We start from the raw sequence: 15,346 nt of genomic DNA on the forward strand, positions 1-15,346 counted from the left end.
TCTCCACACAGCTGGCTCTGCATGAATTACTCTTTCTCTATTGTAATTCCCCTGTCTTGATGAATCAGCTCTGTCTAGGCAAGGTGGACCCCTTGGGTGGTTACACTATGATACAGTACTGTTATGCATTATTATAGATCTATCTAAAATATTACCTTATGTGGATATGCTCCGGTCATAAGAAAGTAGCTTTATGTTCTGTGGAGAATTTTCCTCAATACTCTGTATATACAAGGTCACTTGGAGATCGTCAAGAGTCTAAATGTGAAGCCATTTATAAGTGACCTTGTCTGTAATGAATGCTAGGTTCCCAAATATGCGTAGGTTCCTGGATAAGTCAAACCACAAAAAAGAATATGAAAGAACACCAGGGCTACACAGTCCTTTTAGGGCAATCCTACCTGTTGTTATTATTTTTTCCTTGAAACTTTACAGACCAAGATACGTGTCCTATCACCCATCACCTGCTTCATTGCAACCATAAAGCATTTGATTGCAGGCCAGGCACGGTGGCTCATGCCTGAAATCTGAGGCAGGCAGATCACCTGAGGTCAGGAGTTCAAGACCAGCCTGGCCAACATGGTGAAACCCCATCTCTACTAAAAATGCAAAAATTAGCCAGGCATGGTGGTGCAAGCCTGTAATTCCAGCTACTCAGGAGGCTCAGGCAGGCGATTTGCTTGAATCTGGGAGGGAGAGGTTGCAATAAGCCGAGATCACATCGCTACACTACAGCCTGGACAGCAGAGTGAGACTCTGTCTCAAAAAAAAAAAAAAAAAAAAATTTATTGCATTTCTTAATGCTTGCTCTCAGCTGACTAAATTCTTTCCTTAGATTAAAAAATCAGAAACAACAAAACTAAAGAAAAAACAACAGAAAAACCCACCTCCTTTGAGATAGAGGAGTGAAAAGTTGCTCAGAATTTATCAGTTCTATTAAATAATCAGACCTCACCCTTCTGTTTCCATTATCTATTTGCAATGCTAAGTTAAAGCATTCAGTGCCCTTTTACCTGGGCTTTCAAAAACCTTAAGGTACTGAGAAAAATGGTATTTTTTTAACCATATATGTACATATTTTTTCAAGATGGAGTCTCGCTCTGTCGCCCAGGCTGAAGTGCAGTGGCATGATCTCAGCTCACTGCAAGCTTCACCTCCCGGGTTCACACCATTCTCCTGCCTCAGCCTCCTGAGTAGCTGGGACTACAGGCACCTGCCAGCACGCCCAGCTAACTTTTTGTATTTTTAGTAGAGACAGGGTTTCACCATGTTAGCCAGGATGATCTCGATCTCCTGACCTCGTGATCTGCCCACCTCGGCCTCCCAAAGTGCTGCGATCACAGGCATGAGACACCGCGCCCAGCCTAACCTTCTATATTAACCCTAAAGCAACTACATTTAAAAAATAACAGGTAACTAAATTGGAATACCAATTTTTTTAATCACAGATCAGGTACATACCTTTATGGGAAACATTTCCTTCAAAGCATGACAAGGAAGACTGGTCTGATCCTGTATTTTATTTATGAATTTATTTCTTGAATTAACTGAACATGAATCTATGTCAAAGTAAAACTTGTATCTGAAAGAATCCAAATAATGAGCAGCTTTCTTTCTATACTTTTTCCCTTAAGAATAAAAAAGTTGGGCAAAATGCGTTTCCAACGACAATCTGCAAACAAGATGAGAAGAGTCTGGGTGAATACATTTTTAAATGACGGCCTGTATCAATTGGAATTGTCATTGGCTTCTTTATTTACTGTTATTTTACCATCATCTATAATAATCTTGTTCAATAATATTTTGTAAATAAATATGTGAATGAATCAAGAAGTAAGTAGAAAATGTGTCTAGGAGATACTTCATTGGGAAACAAAGCTGATAAAAAGGATTAAGTATTCATGATTCCATTTTTGTAAGATACCTGCATGCATCTGTGTGTAGATGATTTGATCAGAAAGAATTGTTTTGCTGTGTTAACAAACAAACTCAAAGTTTTAGAGTCAAAAATGGAAATAAATCTCCCTTTTTTATATAGCCAGAAAGATGCAATTCATCACATTCATATTAATTGTCTTTATCCAAAGCCAGGACTGGGGAGAATTGGGGGCAGGCAGGAGATTGCATTTTTGTGACAAGCAGGAAGTTACTTCTGGCAGCCATGCACCTAGGTCAATACCTCAGACACGAGGACACAAGGTGACAGCTGTGAATGAATGTTCAGATCCCAAAAAGATGACCACAACCCCTCCAAGACTCATGCCTAGAATATTTAAATAAAGAGGCTCACTTGGCCTTTAAAAAGGTTGGCACACATCTCCAATAGGTAGGAAAATAATTTACAAATACTAGTTTTCTAAAAGAAATCCTGCAAGGGGTGGCGGGGTTGGGGGGAAATGGGTAGGCGTTCTCTTTCCCTCTGGCCACCAAAGAAAGTTTATTTTATTATTATTTCATTGATATTTATCCTCCCAGTGTTTATGTTCTTCCAGGCGTTGTGTCGGTGGAAAGGGCTTCAGTGATGAGGAAGACATTCTGGGAGAATTTGGCGTAGATGAATTGGAATTAGCAGACCTCAGTCAATCAGGATCCCCTGTTGGGCGAATTCTGTTCAGGTCCAGCAGGTTGGGGCTCACCCAGTGAGGAAGACTTCCTGGGTGAGGAAGACTCCCTTAGGGCTCCTTCCAACACTCCCTCTGAAAAGCCTTCCTTACGGGACCCTCGCTGCCCTAGGAATAAACAAGGGAAGGGGGGGCATTTGCACCCTTTTCCTGGGGTCCTTTAGAACCCGTGCCTCTCCGTCCCGCTCATCATATTCTCCCAATTCTTCTCACTGTCCTATTTTACTGTTACCTCCAACAGAATAAATTCTTTTCTATTTTTTTGAGGCAGGAATTGTGGCTCCTAATAAACATTTTTCTAGTGCTCTGACGATTCACTGTTCCTTCCCCGAATTTTAAAAATCAAAGAAACTCCTTTCTCTCTGCTGCAACGTTCCTGGCCTGAGTCATAACACAGCATATGGCCAGCCCCTGGGATGAGAAAGGGTCCAGGTGAGATGGGATGAACGGGTGCATATGAGAAACCAAACAACTTTCAACGTGTTGCATAAGCACACCAGGCTCGCTCATGGCCTGGCAACAGCTCAGAGTGGAGGCAGGGCCTTACCAGCGGTAGGCAAATCCCCACTCAGGCTCCTTGGTTCCTGTCTCCTCTCTTCCCTCCCAGAATCATGTAAAATGCTGACTTCTAGGAGAAAGAAAAAGCAAGCCTCATCTTTCATCCTAAAGCAGCTCCTTGAAAACAAAGAATACACAAGAGTTATTTCAGCCACCTCCAGTATTTATCATCAAGTGATTTTGTATCATTCTCTCCACTTTGCAAAATCTTCATGCTCTGGAAAGGGCTGTTGGGGATAGAATCTCAGGTCAAGGTGGGGGCGGCGGGACTGAGCAAAAGGACCCTGATGCCTTCTTTGGATCTGCTGTTCTATGATTTTAGTAAATCGGAGTGAGGGTCCTCCGCCTCCCACTCACAGCTCCTGCTCAGTTTGTTGGTTGCTTGGTTGGTTTTCGTTAAAATTCTTCCCCAATCCATCTGACATGGTTAGGCTTTGTGTCCCCACTCAAATCTCATCTTGAATTGTAATCCCCAGGAGTTGCGGGAGAGACCTGGTGGGAGATTATATGATCACAGGGGCGGTTTCCCCCATGCTGTTCTTGTGAGACTGAGTGAGTTCTCACAAGATCTGATGGTTTTACAAGTGTTTGACAGTTCCTCCTTCATGCGTTTACGCTCTCTCTCTTTCTCTCTCTCTCACCTGCTGCCGTGTAACATGTGCCTGCTTCCCCTTCTTCCATGATTTTTAGTTTCCTGTGGCCTCCTCAGTCATGAAGAACTGCAAGTCAATTACACCTCCTTTGTTTATAAATTACCCAATATTGGATAATATCTTTATAGTAGCAGGAGAACAGACTAATACACCATCCAATGGAACAACGTTACTCTCAACCAAATATAACTTAAGTACTTATGGCTCAACTGGAGAGAGAATTTAGAACAAGAAATACATAATTTCATTAATGCTTAGTCTTCTGCCCTGGGGAGTGGGATGAGACATCTACATTTGGCTGCAGTTTCTGGGGCCTCTCCTGCTGGTAGCATCTCTCTCTGTATTGTGTTATTCTAATATTTAAAGATTTGTATTTTTCATACAGCATGTGCCCTCAACCTGTGCCTACAACAAACATTAGCAGCTGTGCATCCACCTGAGAAGGATGACTCTTCTGTTGGGTTTATTCAGTTTTATTCGGTTATTTTAACCATGTCAGTTTCTCCCTCTGTGCTGTTTGTAGAATCCAAACCCAACATCAGCTGTGACTCTAGTGATCCTTCCTCTGCGTCCAAGATTCTCTGTCCATTGACCCCACCAGGAATGAAGCGTCCCTGAGGTCACTGTGAGATATGTCAGAGTCATTTGTGTTACTTTCCTTCCCATTCCTGCAGATGCTGCATTTGCTTCTAAAGCGGAAATCCAGCCAGGGCAGTGTTGAGGGCAGGCAGCTGCCAATGGTGGGATGCCAGGCATCTGAGCATAAGCCTGAGCCCAGAGGGATGAGGATGGCCTGTCGGGACAGTCAACTGCAGAAGACAGTGCTTCTTGGTCAATCAAAACAGTGGCAACTCTTCCTCTTTTTCCCAAAGTTCTTGGAAAGCCATAAACTCCCTGAGGAAGTAGTTTTGAATGTTCATTAATCTGGGAGGGGTTTACATTAAAAAAAACAGAATTTAAGGAATCTCATCTAAAACCCAAAGGTCTTCTGAAGAGTCTTGTGTGGGCTCATCAAAAACCATACAATTGGCCAGGCACAGTGGCTCATGCCTGTCATCCTAGTATTCTGGGAGGTCAAGGCAGGTGGATAAATGAGGCCAGAAGTTCAAGACCAGCCTGGACAACAGGGTGAAATCCACTCTCTACAACAAAATACAAAAATTAGCTGAGTGTGGTGGTGCACGCCTGAAGTCCCAGCTACTCAGGAGACTGAGGTGTGAGGATCATTTGAGACAGGAGCTCAAGTCTCCAGTGAGCCATGATTGCACCACTGCACTTCAGCCTGGGCAACAGAGCAAGACCCTGTCCAAAAAAAAAAAAACCACACACACACACAAAGCTACACAATCAGCATAATATAAATATCAGAGTCACGTGGAATGGCTGTGCTCCTCAGGCCTTTGCCTTGGGCGCCAGAAGCTGAGGGATGGAGGTTCCATGTGAATGTGGGCACAGGAGGGAGGGCTGAGTCCACACTGGAGGGGGGAACCTGGGTTTGGGGGGCTCTAAATGAGGGAATAGTGAAGGTAGCGGCCAACACTTGTTGTGTCAACTGCAGTCAACCCTATCTCCAGACTCCATGCTCAGCAGCCGCGTGTGGACACTGTCTGTGAACATCCACCTTTCAGACTGGTCCCCTTTGTTGGGCCCTCACTGCCCTGGCTTCCTGTACTCCTGGGGCGGTCAAGGGACCTAAGGGTATAAACTGGACAGTTGCCAGGAAGCTCCTGGGAGAGAACTCCAGGGAATAGGGAAACCTATGGGTTCTCCCCTATTTCTTTTCTCTGTGTGACTCAGTTATGGTGAGGGGACTCTTCAGCCCCCTTGTGACCATGAGGCACCAGCCGTGAAGATGAAGGGCACCTCCCCAGGGCCCCAAGAGAGTGGAAAAGGGAAGAGTGGTTGGTAAGGATGATAGGGATGTAACGTGACACAAGAGAGATTTCATTTTAATCATTTTTTTTTAACCAGACAAATAGTTCATGTTACTGCCAAACCATTAGGAAATACTGAAAAAAAGAAAGGGGAAAAAAAAATACCCTATCCTTTGTAGTTTCACAATGTTCCTGTTGTCTCTCTCTCTCTCTCTCTCTCTCTCTCTCAAGACAGGGTCTCACTCTGTCACCCAGGCTGGAGTGCAGTGGCATGATCCCAGCTCAAGCAATCCTCCTACTTCAGCCTCCTGACCATAGTCACACACCACCATGCCCAGCTAATTTTTTTATTTTTTGTAGAGACAGGATCTCACCATGTTGCCCAGGCTGGTTGTAAACTCCTGCTCTCAAGAACTCCTCCCACCTCGGCCTCCCAAAGTGCTGGGATTACAGGCATGAGCCATCAAGAGAGAAGCCCAGCATGCTTCTCTCTTGATCCTTCAGATTTTACTTCTTACGAATTCCCTTCCCCAGCACTGAATCACGGAACACATTTAGTTTTCACTCTCTCTCTCTCTCTCTCTTCTGTGTCTCTTAGCTTTCCAATTTCCAAATCAGAAAAACCATCAGCCCTGAATGACCTCAAGAGCTTAACTTCTAAGGCCTCCCCTGGGGCAGGTCTCCCATGCGTTGCATTTGTCCTGGTGGTTGCAGGCACCAAGTTACCCCATTGCCCTTGAAGGGATGAACACACAGAGCACTCCGATGTTATTGTTCCTCGGGAGCCTGGATGCAGGCAGCTCGTGTACACTCACAGAAAGTCACTTATTTGCTTACCGCTTCTTGAGTCTCAAGCACAATCTCTTTGGAGGATTGGTGGGCTGGTGGGACAGCAATTTAATGCCAAGATAATCCAGCCACAATAACAGGCAAGCCTTCAGAAGCACTGAAATAATTGCATGGTCTAAGAGTTGGTTCCGAACAGTAATTAACGCAGGAGCAGCAGCCTTTTCGGGGACCCTCACTGCCCGCACAAAAGAATCGGGCTCTGTGCTGATAAAGGAGCGTTTCCAGCCAGTGCAGCTGATAATTAAGTGGCCTCGTCAGAAGGCTTCGATGTTTACCGATTCAGTGGGAAGATGTGATTGAAAAAACACATTTAAAAGGAGAGGAAAAGAATATTAAGAATTGCCTTTAAAACCACTTTGATGTCAACAAACTTAAAAACATGCTGCAAAAATAAGAGGCACAATCCTTTACTGAAGGCACCATTATAAAAATGTGGCTGAGCTTGACAGAAGCCTGAAGGGTACTTTTGTGGGATTTCTAATGCTTATGTACGTGCACTATTGAATTTTTAGGTATGTAAATCATGGCTTAGTGAGGATGGAGGTTGTTTATTTAACAAAGGCACAGACAGGGCTCTAATGCACTTAGAGTAAAGAGGCTCAGGCTTGGCCAGGATGCCTCCATGTCTATGACAAAATTGCTTTGCCATTAGACCAGATTGAGCCAGCGACAAGCAAAGTTAATGCACACACATCATCCTCTTCACAACGAATAATCCTAAGCAGCCTGGAATCAGCTCCTTGTTTATTACAAGCCACGCAACATTTATCAGCACCCTCATTTATGCACATCATGATTATTAAACAGCAAACAACAGATTATGATTCCAGTATCCGATCAGGTGAATGGGGGTATCTGTCAGCAGCCGCCGGGTTATCTGGAGATGGGGCAGTGCCGTCCCTCAGAACTCCAGCTTTGATACAGGGTTGCCTGTGCTCAGGTCCTAGCTGGGCAGCTACTGGCTGTGCAAACTTGAGCAAGTTCCTTTCTCCCTCTCCGTGTCAATTTCATCTGCAGTATGAGGATGATAGGGTGGAAGACTGAATATAAAAATGGACAGTGGCAGGACCACATACGACATTAAAATGGTGACCCACTTCCTCTGCAAAGACCAGCCCAGGAAAGCAAGCTCCAGTCTCAGCAATCAGTGCAGGATAGTCAGGACTTGGTCATGTTTGCCCTCACTTTCTACTCAAGATCAACCAGAGGCAGCCAAATATGGGCCCTAGAATAATCCCGGAATATGTGCTGCTTCTAATTATATCCCACGCCTAGCTTTGCAGGCTGGCAGCCTCCAATCTGGGCACACCGGAAGTCTTCCTTTTTTTCTCTATAAATCTTTCCCTCTCGTCTGCCTGCCTTTGCATCTCTGCCCAACATGAACCATGGTGGCTGACTCCCTTGTTTTAGTAAGATCTGGATAAAGGACCTGTGTCTTTGGTCTTTGTCTACTTCCACATAGTAAGAGTACTTCTTTTAATGTTGTGAAAATGTGATTAGTTAATAAACATAAAGGGCTTACAGCTGTGCCCAGCACTTTGCAAGTGTTGGCTACTCATATTGTTAGGGTCTCCTAAGCCCTAGACCAGGGGTGTCCAATCTTCTGGCTTCTCTGGGCCATAATGGAACGAGAATTTTGGGGGGCCACACATAACACACACTAACACCGACCATAGCCAATGAGCTAAAAAAAAAAAAAAAAAAGTCATAATGTTTTCAGAAAGTTTACGAATTTCTGTTGGGCCATGGGTTGGCTAAGCTTGCCCTAGACTCTTTAACCATGTTATCAAGAATTGAAGGCACCTCTGTTTTCCTCCCTGTTCTATAATCTCCTGAAGCAATGAACAGACAGCTGTGTTTCTGCTGCGATGAGGAGAAGGAAAATAGGCAATAAAACAATAACTAAAAGTTATTGCCCGGAGTACAATTTTAGTCATATACATGAAAACAGCCTGAAGCCATTTCTATTCAGGAGAGGGTTGGCCGGTTAGGACCGTCAACTGCAGAAGGCGGCTCTGCCTGGTGAATCAACAGTGATAACGCTTCGTGTGTTTCCCAAAGTTCTTGGAAAGTCAGAAACTCTCTGGGGAATGTTCATTTCTCCAGGACAGGTGTTCTCAAGGTTAAAAAATATTAAGAAATCTCCTCTAAAACCCAAAGTTCTTCTGATAATATAGCTTATGTTGTCGGCTATATGATCGTCCACAAAACCCAACCTAATGGGAAAGAGTCTCACAGGGCCTATTTTTGTATAGATGGAAGAGGGGAGACACGCTTCTGCTGGGCGTGCACAGAGGGACTGAGCAGTTCTTTGGGGACTCTTTGGCTGTTATCATTCAGTTTCCTCCGGAATCAGCCAGGCCTAGGATACTGCTAGGCATGTCTATAAATAGATAGCCGCAAATGGATGCTTTGGCCCAAGAGATGATAAATTGAGTTGCTCCCCTCTGTGTAAACCAGAAATGGAAAGGAAGGAAGCAAGCCCAGAGCAACATCATAGCACAGGAGTCTGGATGCCTTGCAGAGTTTGTGCTCATTTGAGAGATGGGGGTGGGGGCAGGGGGTGTCCTTCGTTCTCTCTGCAGAGATAAGAACTAGGGTTTGTATCTCTAGAGTTGCATAGAAGATACTAAGCATTCCTTTCTAATAACATGATCATCTAAACCTGCATTTTTTTTCTATTAACTTGCATGTTCTTTGATATTTTAGGTTAAAAAAAGTGCATACATATCACATTTTAAATCTTAAATCTATTCATCCGTAAGATATCTTTTTTTTTTTTTTTTTTTTTTTGAGACAGGATTTTACACCCAACAGCCAGGTTGGAGTACAATGGCACAATCTTAGCTCGCTGCAACCTCCCCCTCCCAACTCAAGCAGATTTCCTGCCTTGGCCTCTCAAGTAGCTGGTACTACAGGTGCGTGCCACCATGCCTGGCTAATTTTCTGTACTTATTGCAGAGACAGAGTTTAACCATGTTGGCCAGGCTGGCCCTGAATTCCTGAGCTCAAGTGGTCCTCCTGCCTTGGCCTCCCAAAGTGCTGGGATTACAGGCATGAGCCGCCATGCTCAGCCATATGGCATCATTTTTTTTAATAGGTAATACATTATTAAAGGAAATATCTATTTAAAGTCTTGCCATTTTAGGTAAAAGAAAAAAACAATCATTTGAGCTGGTTCCAGAGAATCCCTGAAAAGTCAAGCAAAAGAAGGCTTTCTCCTTAGCAAACAGCTGAAAAAATACTTCCCAAGTGTTTGATAAAAATTCTCTGACAGTGTAGATGCCAGGTCAATTTTTGATTAGCAGTATGCTGTGTAAGTGCCTACTCTGTTTCAACCCAGTGCTGGGATCCCATGGCCAAAACCCAATGGAGATGATCACTTGAGACATAACACTGCCAAATGCCTCCCCACCACTGTGTCTGTTTGCAGCATCAGCGAGGGATAATGATTGAAATGTTTCTGGTGCTCCCGGCATCCCTTAATCATCCCACTGATCACTTTTTGGAACTGATAGGAGAAAACGTTAAGAAACAATTGGTGTGCTGGCCAAAAGAAGCAAAGTCAGCAACTGAACTGAAAGAGTCTCCATTACGGCCGGATGCGGTGGCTCAAGCCTGTAATCACAGCATTTTGGGAGGCCAAGGTGGGCGGATCACGAGGTCAGGAGATCGAGACCATCCTGGCTAACACGGTGAAACCCCGTCTCTACTAAAAAACACAAAAATTAGCCGGGCCTGGTGGCAGGCACCTGTAGTCCCAGCTATTCAGGAGGCTGAGGCAGGAGAATTGCTTGAACCCGGGAGGTGGAGGTTGCAGTGAGCCGAGATCGCTCCACTGCACTCCAGCTTGGGCGACAGAGCAAGACTCGGTCTCAAAAAAAAAAAAAGAGTCTCTATTACTTAGAAACCAAAGCCTTGGTTCCAATTCTGTAAAATGAGACAAACAATCAAACCAGATATAGATATACATATAGATATAGATATAGACATAGATATAGACATAGATATAGATATAGATATAGACATATAGATATAGATATATAGATATAGACATAGATATAGACATAGATATAGATATAGATATAGACATAGACATAGATATAGATATAGATATAGATATAGACATAGACATAGACATAGATATAGATATAGACATAGATATAGATATAGACATAGATATAGATATAGATATAGACATAGATATAGATATAGATATAGATATAGATATAGACATAGATATAGATATAGATATAGATATAGACATAGACATAGACATAGATATAGATGTAGATATAGACATAGATATAGATATAGACATAGATATAGACATAGATATAGACATAGACATAGATATAGATATAGATATAGACATAGATATAGATATAGACATAGACATAGATATAGACATAGATATAGATATAGACATAGATATAGATATAGGCATAGACATAGATATAGATATAGATATAGATATAGATATAGACATAGACATAGATATAGACATAGATATAGATATATACATATAGACATAGACATAGATATAGATATAGATATAGACATAGATATAGATATAGATATAGACATAGACATAGATATAGATATAGATATAGACATAGACATAGATATAGACATAGATATAGATACAGATATAGACATAGATATAGATATAGACATAGACATAGATATATACATATAGACATAGACATAGATATAGATATATAGATATAGATATAGATAAATACACATATATATATGGTGGGAAGTTTATTTCCCACTGAGAAATTTCAAAGCCAATGCCCTTGGTGAGTGGCTTTCCTCCAGGGGATGTTTGGGGGACAGGCTCTCCCATCTTTGGCTCCTTCATTCTAACATATGGCTTCTGAGGTTCCAGGGTTGCTGGGCACTGAGCAGGTGGAGGAGGATGGAACACGCAGGATCATGGATGGGAGCTTCACACAGGTTGGTCTAGGAAGGCAGTGCCACCATGTCTGCTCCCCTGCCGCTGCTGGAAAGCAGTCCCATGACCACAGTGAACTTCATGGGGACTGGAAATAAAACATAACCAGGAAGGAAGGCAAGTGGGTTTGGGGAACAAGGATCCAGTCTCTGCTTCCATCTTTAAGAATCCATGCAGATTGCAGATTTAGCTAGGTGTGGTGGCACACTCCTATAGTCCCAGCTACTCAGGAGGCTGAGGCAGGGCAATCGCTTGAACCCAGGAGGCGGAGGTTGCAGTGAGCCAAGATCATGCCACTGCACTCCAGCCTGGACAACAGAGTGAGACTCTGTCTCAAAAAAAAAAAATAGAATCCATGCAAATACCTGTACCAAAATATCTCATGTACTCCATAAATATACATGCCTACTATGTATCCGCAAAAAATCAAGAACTAAAAATTAATAATGATAATAATACAGAATCTATCAGAGAGGCTTCCGGTATAACTAGGAGAGTGTTGTAATCTTCCAAAGACACAAAGGGTTAGGGCACAAACATCTTCTGCCTGTTTTCTTCCAAAAGTGAAGCAATTTGACATGATATGAGAAAGGCTTAATTCATTCATCCATAATTTTAAAAATAAAATGTTCCATGTATCAAAATATATAAATGCCATGAAGTGGATGCCAATGTGTAGAATACAAAATAACCACTTTTTCCCCAATATGAAAGAGAATTGCAAAAATAGAACACAACAAAAACATAGGAGCTGATGGTTTATATACAAGTCTATTTCAGAGAGAAACTTTTGCTCTTCCTTTTATTTCATAGATATGGAAATCAGCAGGCTTTAGATTAGACCATCTTCATTTGAAACCATTTGCACCAGCAAAGACACAAAAAGAAAGCAACATTCTTAAGAACTCACTTGCCACTAGTGGGAAGTCACAGAGCTTACACACGTATTTGCATGGCCAGGCTAATGCCATATAATTGTATAATAATAGTGAAAATATTAGACACGGTATCATCCATCATCTCGCCTGCAATAGTGCTTTAATTGAACAAAAACCCCATGAGATAGGTACTATGAAGTATTTCGCTTTTACAGATATGAAAATTTAATCACTCAAGATGGGATTTTCAGGCGTCGTTGGGGAGGTTTGTCTTAAAACATCCTCAGGCATAGTAGGATACTAGTTAATGCTAACCCAGGGAGAGAGAAAGAGCTGGCCTGTGTTTCAGGCATGAAACTCTTAGCACATTGTGTAAAATTTCAGTTAACAGGGGAGAGAAACAAAATGTAGTTGTTCACGATCCTATCCACAAATTTCTATCCCAGGATAGGCACAGCACCTCATCCTCCCACTGACATGTCTAAGATGAAGGATAAAGAGGCAGAAGGAGGGGAGACGGTGTGCAGGTTTGATTCAAGGTGCAGGGATTCTGCAATTGGAGGATAGAGGTTCTAATGCCTCTTAAGGGATCAAGGCAAAGCATGGGGGTGGTTTTCTAAGCGCTTTGAAGTCTTGGGTGGTTGACAGTTGCAGCTCCTGTATGCCAGAGACACTGCCTTCACACTGGGAGAGCCTCCTGTTGCATTTTGGAAGCCCAGGTTCAATCACCATCCAACAGCTATGATGAGTCTCCATTTCTAAGATGCACATTGTGGTGCTGAGAGTTCCTTGTACAGAAAGTGGGACAAAAGTGAAGCCAAAGGTATTAAAATATAAAGCTCTTTCCTTTAAAAACATATTACCTGTAAAACATATATATATATATATATATATATATGCACACACACATATATATATGTGTGTATATATATACACGCACACATATATATGGTGTTGGCCAGGCGTGGTGGCTCATGTCTGTAATCCAAGTACTTTGGAAGGCTGAGGAGGGCAAATCACCTGAGGTCAGGAGATCGAGACTAGCCTGACCAATATGGTGAAACCCTGTCTCTTCTAAAAATACTAAAAATACAAAAATTAGCCGGGCGTGGTGGCAGGTGCCTGTAATCCCAGCTACTTGGGAGGCTGAGGCAGGAGAATCACTTGAACCCAGGAGGCAGACATTGCAATGAACCGAGATCGCGTTACTGCACTCCAGCCTGGGCAACACAGCAAGACTCCATTTCAGGGAAAAAAAGGTGTCATATGGATGAATAAATTTAAAATATGATATGTATACTCAATATGTATACAATATGACACAGCCTTTAATAAAAGGGTATTATGTCATTTGTAACAACAAGAATGGATGGAAAGAACATTATTTTAAGTGATATTAAGCCAGGCACAGAAAAACAAATACTGCCTCACTTACATGTGAAATCTAAAAAAGTCGATCTCATAAAGAGAGAGAAGAAAGATGGTTGCTGGAGGCTGGGGCAGGGCAGGAATGAAGAAAGGAGAGATGGTGATCTAAGGGTATGAGTTTCAGTTAGACTGGAAGAATAGATTTAATGGTCTATTACATTGCATGATGACCACAGATAATAATCATGCATATTTCAAAATTGTTAAAATAATAACTTTTCAATGTTCTCACCACAAAAAATTATAAGTTGATAATGTGATGGATATGTTCATGGGTTTGATTGAATCTTTCTACAATGTATACATAGATCAAACTTCACATTGTACTCCAAAACACATACAATTATTAGTTTTCAATTAAATCAATCAGTCAATAAAATAGGATGTCATGACAGCATACAATACAAAAAAATACTTGATAAGACGATATATTGATTGATCATAAATTCTTTTGGTTGCCTTTTTGCAAATTCACTTATTAGATCATCAAAATTTATACTTTTGGCAATTTCATTTTCCATCTATATAACTGAAAGAGATGTCAGTTGCTTTTGGAAAATGCAAATGATTTTTGATAATTTTCAATTTTGAGAAGGATGTTTCTGCTGATGCAGCCGTTACTGGAGCAATTAAGAATACTTTATAGGCTACAACAAATTTGAGATACATTTCTGGAAAATTATTGTGAAATATATGTTTTAGTAAATCATGAGCTGATGATACTTGCAGAATGATTTTTCTAAAAAATTTAAATATTTATATACATCGATTTTGTGTCAGTCTGGATTTAATTTTAAATGAGAATTAACGCAATGGCATGTTAATGTTTCCTTAGACATCTCCTGTACCTTACAGGGATCTTAAAAAATGTGAAAAGTGGCTTCATGATTTGTTTATGATTCAAAACATATTCTAGTGCTCCATTGTCAGTTAAAAAAAAAACTTTATTTTAAATTGTTTCTTTGTTAATGACTGGTTCATCCAAAGCATCACATGAAAATAGAGTTATTTCCCACTGAATGCAATGATCTTTCAGTTCAATGTCTATATCTAACCTGTGGATATTTACTTTGCAATGTTTAACAGTTTTCAAAACAAGAGGTTCTAACTCAGAAGGCTCCTCTAACTCCATAATATGCTTTAGTAAAATTTCCATGCAAATGCTTTTATTTGGTAATAACTACTGACGAGGTTCTATCTTTGTACAGATGTCACAGAAATGGACTCTGTGGACTGACAGGCCAGCTGGCTACCCATGGCTTGTCCACGTGCTGCTCACATGAGCCCTTTCTCTCTCTTGGGCAGCTGCTGCCTTCACGACTGCTCATCTTTCTGCCGCTGCTCCATCTGCCAATCTGGGCCCAGGTCCTGGACCTGCTGCCCTGTCAGAGCCTCCAGGATCCCCAGCATGTGTGTGTGGGCAAGGTAGCCCAGCCAACTGCCCGGTACCCCTACTGCGCTCTGCTGTAATCCAAACTACAAAGCTGTTTCCTTGGCTCATTCTTCTTCTAGCGTTTGTTCAACA

At 41.9% G+C, this 15,346-nt stretch overlaps 1 long non-coding RNA gene across 1 annotated transcript in view; it reads right to left on the reverse strand.

Moving 5' to 3' along the window:
* Nucleotides 1–2,412: 2,412 nt before the first annotated feature.
* The window catches only part of LOC112635443, a 30,947-nt gene continuing 18,013 nt past the window's right edge, over nucleotides 2,413–15,346 (reverse strand). Inside the window, exons 3-4 of the long non-coding RNA XR_003121913.1 lie at nucleotides 3,169–3,296; nucleotides 2,413–2,729 (exon numbers count right to left, since the gene is read on the reverse strand). This is a non-coding gene — a long non-coding RNA (uncharacterized LOC112635443). The remainder of the gene's footprint in view (nucleotides 2,730–3,168; nucleotides 3,297–15,346) is intronic.

The sequence above is a fragment of the Theropithecus gelada genome, chromosome 11 (assembly GCF_003255815.1).
Source record: "Theropithecus gelada isolate Dixy chromosome 11, Tgel_1.0, whole genome shotgun sequence".
In the NCBI taxonomy this organism is placed as follows: domain Eukaryota; kingdom Metazoa; phylum Chordata; class Mammalia; order Primates; family Cercopithecidae; genus Theropithecus; species Theropithecus gelada.